This window comes from Lissotriton helveticus, chromosome 5_1, assembly GCF_964261635.1.
Source record: "Lissotriton helveticus chromosome 5_1, aLisHel1.1, whole genome shotgun sequence".
Lineage (NCBI taxonomy): Eukaryota > Metazoa > Chordata > Amphibia > Caudata > Salamandridae > Lissotriton > Lissotriton helveticus.
This window is the reverse complement of record NC_136065.1, coordinates 1,515,515,082-1,515,522,736: the sequence shown is the minus strand read 5'-3', so window position 1 is coordinate 1,515,522,736 and position 7,655 is coordinate 1,515,515,082.

Below are 7,655 nucleotides of genomic sequence, written 5' to 3'. Positions count from 1 at the left end.
TATTTTTTACTCGATATTCTTGCAGTTCTATATTTTTGACATCGATATTGTTTCGGTGATCCCTCCAAAAGCTGTTGTGTGACTATCGAGCAAAGAGCCAGATGGCAAAATATGTGCAAAATAGACACACATTTCTAAATCACAACAGTGTCTTAGCAATTACAGTTCAGTGAAACACGCGCCTAAAGTACTTTCCGAAAACAACAAATATTGACAAAGCCACAGTTTGGCTTCAGGGCTACTGACTTTGCCACCGCTTGTTTACTTTGCTGTACTTGCTTATGACTGTAGTATTCCAAGTTCGCGCAAATGTAATACCAATGTGTCAGCCATCTTGGAACTGTAGAGCAAAACAAATGCAAGATGACTACATGTACGGCCATGCTGAAATTATTTTGTTATGGTTTATTGCAAAACATTCAAGTGTGGCTGCATGTGCTTGCAGACACGTGCAAACATGTTCACGCGTCTAACTTAGAACGTTTCTTTTTACAACTATAACAACAAGTATTCGCAATGCAGTTAGGTCTCGCATTTGTGAGAGAGGTATTGGGGCTGTAAATGAGAATGCCTTTCCCCCATGTGTTTTCGATTGGATGTATGTGGTGTGGAGTGGAATTACGTGGCTTTGAATTGTTAGTTGGGGAATTGTGTGTTGGATTTTGTAGAGTGGATTTGTGCATTGGGATTATGTGGATAGTAATTATGTTGTATTGAGTGTACTGGAGTTTGGTGTTGTGGGATTGTGTGTCAGAGTGTAATTATGTGAAATGGCATTTTGTGTGGTATGTTGAGGACACCCAGCTCATCCTCTCACTCACAAAGAACCCCGAAGACACCAGACTATGCTTCCAGGAAGGAATGAAGAACGTGGTGGCCTGGATGAAGGACAGCTGCCTGAAGCTAAACTCAGAGAAGACCGAGGTCCTCCTTCTCGGACCCTGCACCTCTGCCTGGGACAACACCTGGTGGCCCTCCGCCCTCTGGAGCCCACCCACCCCCACAGACCACGCTCGGAACCTCTGCATCATCCTTCTCCCCTCCCTCTCCATGAACCGCCATATCAATGCCGTTGCCTCCACTAGTTTCAACTGCCTTCCATCCTCCGTAAGACCTTCAAATGGATCCCCCCACTGCCTCCACTAGTTTCAACTGCCTTCCATCCTCCGTAAGACCTTCAAATGGATCCCCCCAACTGCAGAAGGACCGTCACCCACACACATATCTTCCAAGGTTTCAGATTGCTAAGTGTGACATTTTCAGAATTTCTGTGTAAATATGAGTGACATTTCAACAACTATGAGTGACACTATCTCCGTCACCACTGACCAGAGTCACCCCACCGTCACCGGCGAGTTAAGTGCCACTTCATTTTATGTTGTGCGGCGCAGGGCTCCTGAAAAGTACTGTGCACTAGTAATGTACAATAAAGTAAGTTCTAATAAAATGTGCATCTGTTTACTCATGTGAACTCATCGGCTGAGATGAAGCCATTCTGCCAGAGCTAAGGTGGGCCCCACTCTCCACAGCATGTATTTATAACCCAGCACCCTTTAAAGGGGGCTAGCCCTATCGAAAGATTACGTCAATGCATCGATACATAGTAAAGTGTGGGGTGGGGTGTGATCTCTGATAACCAAAGTTCAGTAAAATGTGGAGCAGGGGTCTAGGTGGTCAGGGTTTTTTTAGCCAGTTGCAAATACTACTAAGGCAGTGATATTGACTTTTGTTCAGTGCAGTGTTTACTTGTGCACTAGCAGTGTCATTCTTTTGAACCATAAACACACTATATGAGCACCAGAAATTTTGCTCTCAACCTTTCAAAGTTATGAGAGTCCCTGACAATGAAATCACAAGCCAACTCAAAATTAAGATTAAAATGTTTCTGCCAGCGCAATGAACTTTTAGGAACTTGAAATTGTTTTAGTGGCACCAGCTAGGCCCTCAAATGAAGTTCATGTGATTGCAAACCCACACAGACAAACGGGCACAGGTGCAGGGTATCGTGGTTCACTCAGAGCACACACAGCTTCACTCAGTCCACCTGCCTTCCTCGTGGAAAAAAAGGTGCACTGTGTAGTTGAATTGACTGCCAACCCCCATCACCGTGGCTGCTATGACTCCTAACGCTGCTGCTGCATGGTTCTTTCTCGCTCAACCCTGAGCAAACATAAAGTCTCAGGTGCGGCCGGTGACGGTCAGGTTTGGTTATGGATACTGCGTGCCAGCAGCTCTCTGCCATAATGCTGGGACAGAAGTGTGTGCCACTGCAGATACTCAAAAGGCCGCCGAGTCCATGACGTCGCAGGATACTTTGGCATGGTGAGAGCTGGCTACCAGTCCCCATCAGCACCTACACTAGTGTAGACTACAAACATTAGGAATGCTGCCCGCCCCCGCTCGCTAAAGGTAGACTGAATGCTTGTGACTGCAGATCTTCAGCTGTAAGATGGTAGACAGCTGAAGATAGATGACAGGGGCGCACGCTAAACTGAAGAGCTATTATAATTTATAAAAACAAGTTGAAGCAGATTCAGGGAGATACCTCACTCCTAGCAGGTCTGATTCACTTACTTTGCGAGGCTCCTGGCCTCATCAACTCCCAAGGGAAATGCTGCCGGTCAAGGCATGATTTAGAGACCAAAGAGAATCCACATCAGGATTTTGTACGGGTGGTCCCTACAATGGTGGGGAGCACACAGTGTTTTTTTTAAATACCCCTCACACACCAGACCCCACCATTGTAGAGACCACCCGTACAAAATCCTGATGTGGATTCTCTTTGTTTATTTAATCTGAAAAGGGAGAACGAATCTACTCTTTTCTCTCCTTCCCCCTGTTGTTACATTTGTTATGATTTAGAGACCCATACAGCAGGTGCCCAAGGGCTCCAGCGGCCGCCGCAGTCCGTAGGGTTGGGTTGGTCTCATCGTTAATTTTTTTCAGACAAACCTGCCGGTGCCAGCAATGCTAGCTGCCATTGCTACTATTCCAGCCTCCCACAACTTCTTGAATTCAACTTCAGTCACTGCGCAGCTGCGCTCCCACAACTTCTAGTTGAATTCATCTTCAGCCACTGCTGCGCAGCTGCAGGTCGTAACGGCCCGCCGGCTCAGCCAATTAAAGTGCACGTCGCTAAAATGTATTGACCAGTCACCTGCATTATCAGGATTGACTCGTGACTCTTGATGGAAGCTAGCTCAGCCAGCCCCCAAGCCTGCGTGGAGCAGCGCGCGTAGTGCGCTGCCACTCTTTTAGTTTAATACTCGTGAATAATTAACCGCTCTAGTATGGCTTGACAGCCGATTAGTCGCTATGCCTAATATGCATTTCAGTGCGGTGATGCGGACCACCATACTGAAATGCGTTGTGTCACTCCTGATACGTGATACTTGTGAGGGCAGCACGCACTCATTGCCAGTAGACTGCACTACGGCAACGCCCTCTATGCCGGAATCAACAAAACTCTTCTACACAAACTCCAAACCATCCAGAACGCCGCAGCCAGACTCGTCCTCGGTAAACCGCGCCACGAGCACATGACCCAATACCTACAATGTTAAAGGATCATACGCTGTTGCCGGTTAACTCCTTTACATTTATATACAATTGTCATAATATTCACAACTGAGTTCATGCTTATTGTAGACTAGGAAAAATATAGGAGGGGCAACCAGGTTGCACTCAATGATCAAAAATTCAAAAAAATTATGTTAAATACTTTTGAACAATTGGACATTAAACAGTCGCGTGCAGCAAGTTAAAGGCTCTGCTGGCCTTTGGGAATACAGAAAAAGGATACACCAGATAAATCTCTGGGAAACCTGATGCACAGCTCAAGTCACTCCCATGGAGTGTACATAACGAATCAGTAATCAATGTTGCAAAACTGAAACCATTAACATCAATACATGTCTACATTCAAAACAACGTTCTTTGAAATCAACAGCATTAAGTCTTGAAGCTTCGGGTTGATAAATTTTATAGTAAATCATAACATTCAAGAAAAGTGTTCAAAGTCACAACATCTTCTTGATAGTGAGAGTTACAATCATGCTTCAGTTCAATCTTTCGTTAATAGTCCCAATGCATTTCGGGCTTAAGAATTAGCCCTTCATCAGGGGAATCTAAACAAACAATATGAATATTATCAACTGCTATAACATGAGTACAATAAACAGTAGACAGTCATGTGCCCAATTGGGGGTGGGGAGTGCATAGGTTGCAGTGAAAGTACAATATCGATTTCTCAAGTGAAACGAATAAAATCCTGATATGTGGTGGTGAAACGAAAAAGTGAAAGCTAAAGAAGTCTAGACCAAGCTGAAAACCAAACAGAAAACCAAATGGTGATCAATAATCAAGAAAAAGTGCCCTCAACCCATAAGAGTGCACCAAAGGTATTGAGCGAATATATACAAATTAGGTGAGGAAGTGCATATTCTTACCAATATGAACAGCGTGTTCATCAGAATGTAAAATGCACGAATGCGTGAGCCAACAAAAGGCTCAATTGAACTGTGTGGAAACAGAGGGGAAATGTAAAGGTTAGGAAAGCAAAACGCACGAAAAGTGAAGAATGCGGGACGAAGAGAAGTGTAGCAATCTTACCACAAGCTTATGTCGGGCAAAGCCGGACTCGATAGACAAAATTGCGAAGGTTCCTGTAAAATAACACAAACCTTCATGTAGCGGGATCGCAAAAAGTGAATACAAACGACCAGTGTATGCAAACAAACGAAAATAAAAAGTTAAAACTCACCAACTAAAAGAGAAGGTCGAGTGGTGCACACAAAACGTAGAGTCAGTGTCAAACAACCGAACCGTGAGGAGAAAAGCGGAAGAAATATGAAGTGATAGAAATAGAAAGAGGACTACATAAATTGAAGACGAGAGTGGCCATCTTGGAATAGGAAAAGGAAAATAGATAGAAGGCACTGAGATGAAAGAGGGTGAACGTGTAGCGTACCGGTGGTGAGAAATATCAATGTACATTCAAAAAGTAACAACCACGTAGAGGGGGAACTAGGCAACTCAGTGGTGGTCCAGCAATTGGTGATAGTAATGCAAAAAACGTGACAATATCGCAAACAATACATAGCAAAGAAATGTATATACATCAAGAGGTGATACACAGTATAGTAATGTGGGTGATATGACAAAAATAGTATGGCAAGCAGTACAATAAACATGGTACAATACGAACAAAAGCTCATGGATAACAACATGATACAAGAATAGGTTCTAGACAGGGATGTATCATAGGTAACATGCTAATTCTAATTTGTCATTGAGCCCTGTGGGCATAAGTGTTTGCATGAACCAAATCCAATGAGTTTCACGCTGTGATAAGAATTTGTTAGTGTCTCGATCAGGGCGGTGTTCAATGAGCTCCAAAACTCCACATCTGAGTTGAGCTATATTGTGTCTCATTGTTCTCCAATGCTGTGCAATAGGGGAACTGGTAGTGTTGGTCCGAATCCGACTTTTGTATTCAGTGATGCGAGTACGTAAGGCTCGCTCTGTCTTTCCCACATAAAATAGGTCACAAGGACATTTTATGAAGTAAACCAAATGGTGACTATTACATCTAGCGTTAAAGTTAAGGGGGATAGGTTTTCCAGACCTAGGGTGATTTATCATTTTCCCTGTGACGATATTGTTACAATTGGAACAATTCATGCAGGTCATCATCCCTCTGTAGTTTACTGTAGGTTTCAAGGATTGATTGAGAATTTCTTTCAAGTTGCGTGAGCGTTTGTACGCAAACATCGGAGGTTCTGCAAACATTTCCTTGAAGTCAGGTTCTAATTGTAACAAGGACCATCTTTCCAGAATGATGGACTTCATCAATTTAGACTGAGGTGTATAGGTGGATACAAAAACCTCTCATTTAAGAGAGTCTTTTTTCACTATTTTAACAAGTAAATCCTTGCGTTCACGTGTAGCGGCCCTGACAGCTGCTTGGTCTATCACTGTAGTGGGGTTGTCTCTTTGTGTGTATTTTTGCTTAAAAATCTCTATGGTCTGCAAACCAGTTTGCTCATCTGAATGTATGCGTTTGATGCGCAAAAATTGAGAAAATGGTAGGTGGCGCTTTAGTGACCAGGGGTGAGCGCTATGATAAAACAGAGCATTGTTGCGATCAGTTTTTTTAGTGTATAAGCTGGTGGTGATTTGTCCATTTTGTAATGTGATTAATACATCAAGAAAAGGAATGCTGGTAGCTTCAATTTGGTAGGTGAACTGAATCCTTGAATTAATGGTGTTCAGTTCATTAATACAATCTTCAAGTGAAGATCGTGGTCCGTGCCAGATGATGAGAATATCATCAATGTATCTTTTAAATACAACAAGATGATCTGTCCAATGTGATTTAGGTAAAATGTGTTCTTCTTCGTATTGCATCATGAAGATGTTGGCATAGCTGGGGGCTCCAGAAAAGCCCATGGACGTGCCATTGGACTGTAGGTAGAAGCGATCTTTCCATTGGAAGTAGCTTTGGAATAGACAGAAATGAATAATCTCTAGAAGAAATACACGATTAGCTCTCAACTGATCACATTTCAATAGTGCCCATTCAATGGCTTCTATACCTTCAAGGTGGGGAATGGAGGTGTACAGCGAAACAACGTCCACTGTACACAGCCATGCCTCACCATCAGGTATGTTGATGTGCCCCAAAATGTTAGGAAGGTGTTTGGTGTCTTGCACATAAGTTGAGCTAGATTGGACTATAGGTTGCAAGAAGTTATCAAGGTATCGGCCTGGTGTGTCGTGCATAGATACGCAACCAGATACAATTGGTCTCAAAGGTGGGTTATTGAGAGACTTGTGAAATTTGGCAGCATGTATAGCCGCGGTCTGCAAGGAAATTTAACCAAAAGGTATTCCTTAGTTTTGTGATTGATCCATTTCATCTCAATCGCCTTAGTGAGAATAGTGTCAAGAACTCTGAGGAATTCATTAGTTGGATCGTTGGATAATGGAAGGTATGTGGAAGAGTCTTTCAACATTACTTCTATTTGTTCGTCATATTTAGTTTGATCCATGATTACCAAAGCGCGGCCTTTATCAGCTTTTGTGAAGTGCAAGGCTGTGTTAGATTGCAAAGAGCGCAAAGCGTCTTGTTCGCTTTTAGTCAGATTGGTATTGAAATGGGAAACGATTGGAAGCTTAGCAATGTCCTGCTTGACCAAGGATTCAAAAAGGTCAATAGTCTTGTGTGAAGTTGGTGGTAGAAAAGTACTTTTAGGCTTAAACTCCTGGTAGTCAGTCAACTCAGGGGTGGAAGTTGTTGTTTCAATGGTTGAAAAGAAATGACGTAATCTAAGTTTTCGTGTAAATCTGAAAAGATCTATTTGGGAGTCTAAATTTTTAGCTTGTTTAGTCCGCACAAAAGAACAACCTTTGTTTAAAACTGACATCTGAGTCTGTGGGAGTTGTTTACTTGAAATATTGACCACTAGTGTTTCTTTTTCCTGCTTGGTTTGGCTGAATCTGTGACCTCTACGGGTTTTGGTGTTTGTGTTGCTAAAGGTGGTTTGTTGGCAGCTGGGCTTATGGTTAAAAAATACTTCGATGTGGTGGGACTACAGTTGGCAGTAGCACTAACGGATACTTGCAAAACTGGTGGGCGAGACATTTGGGTGTCG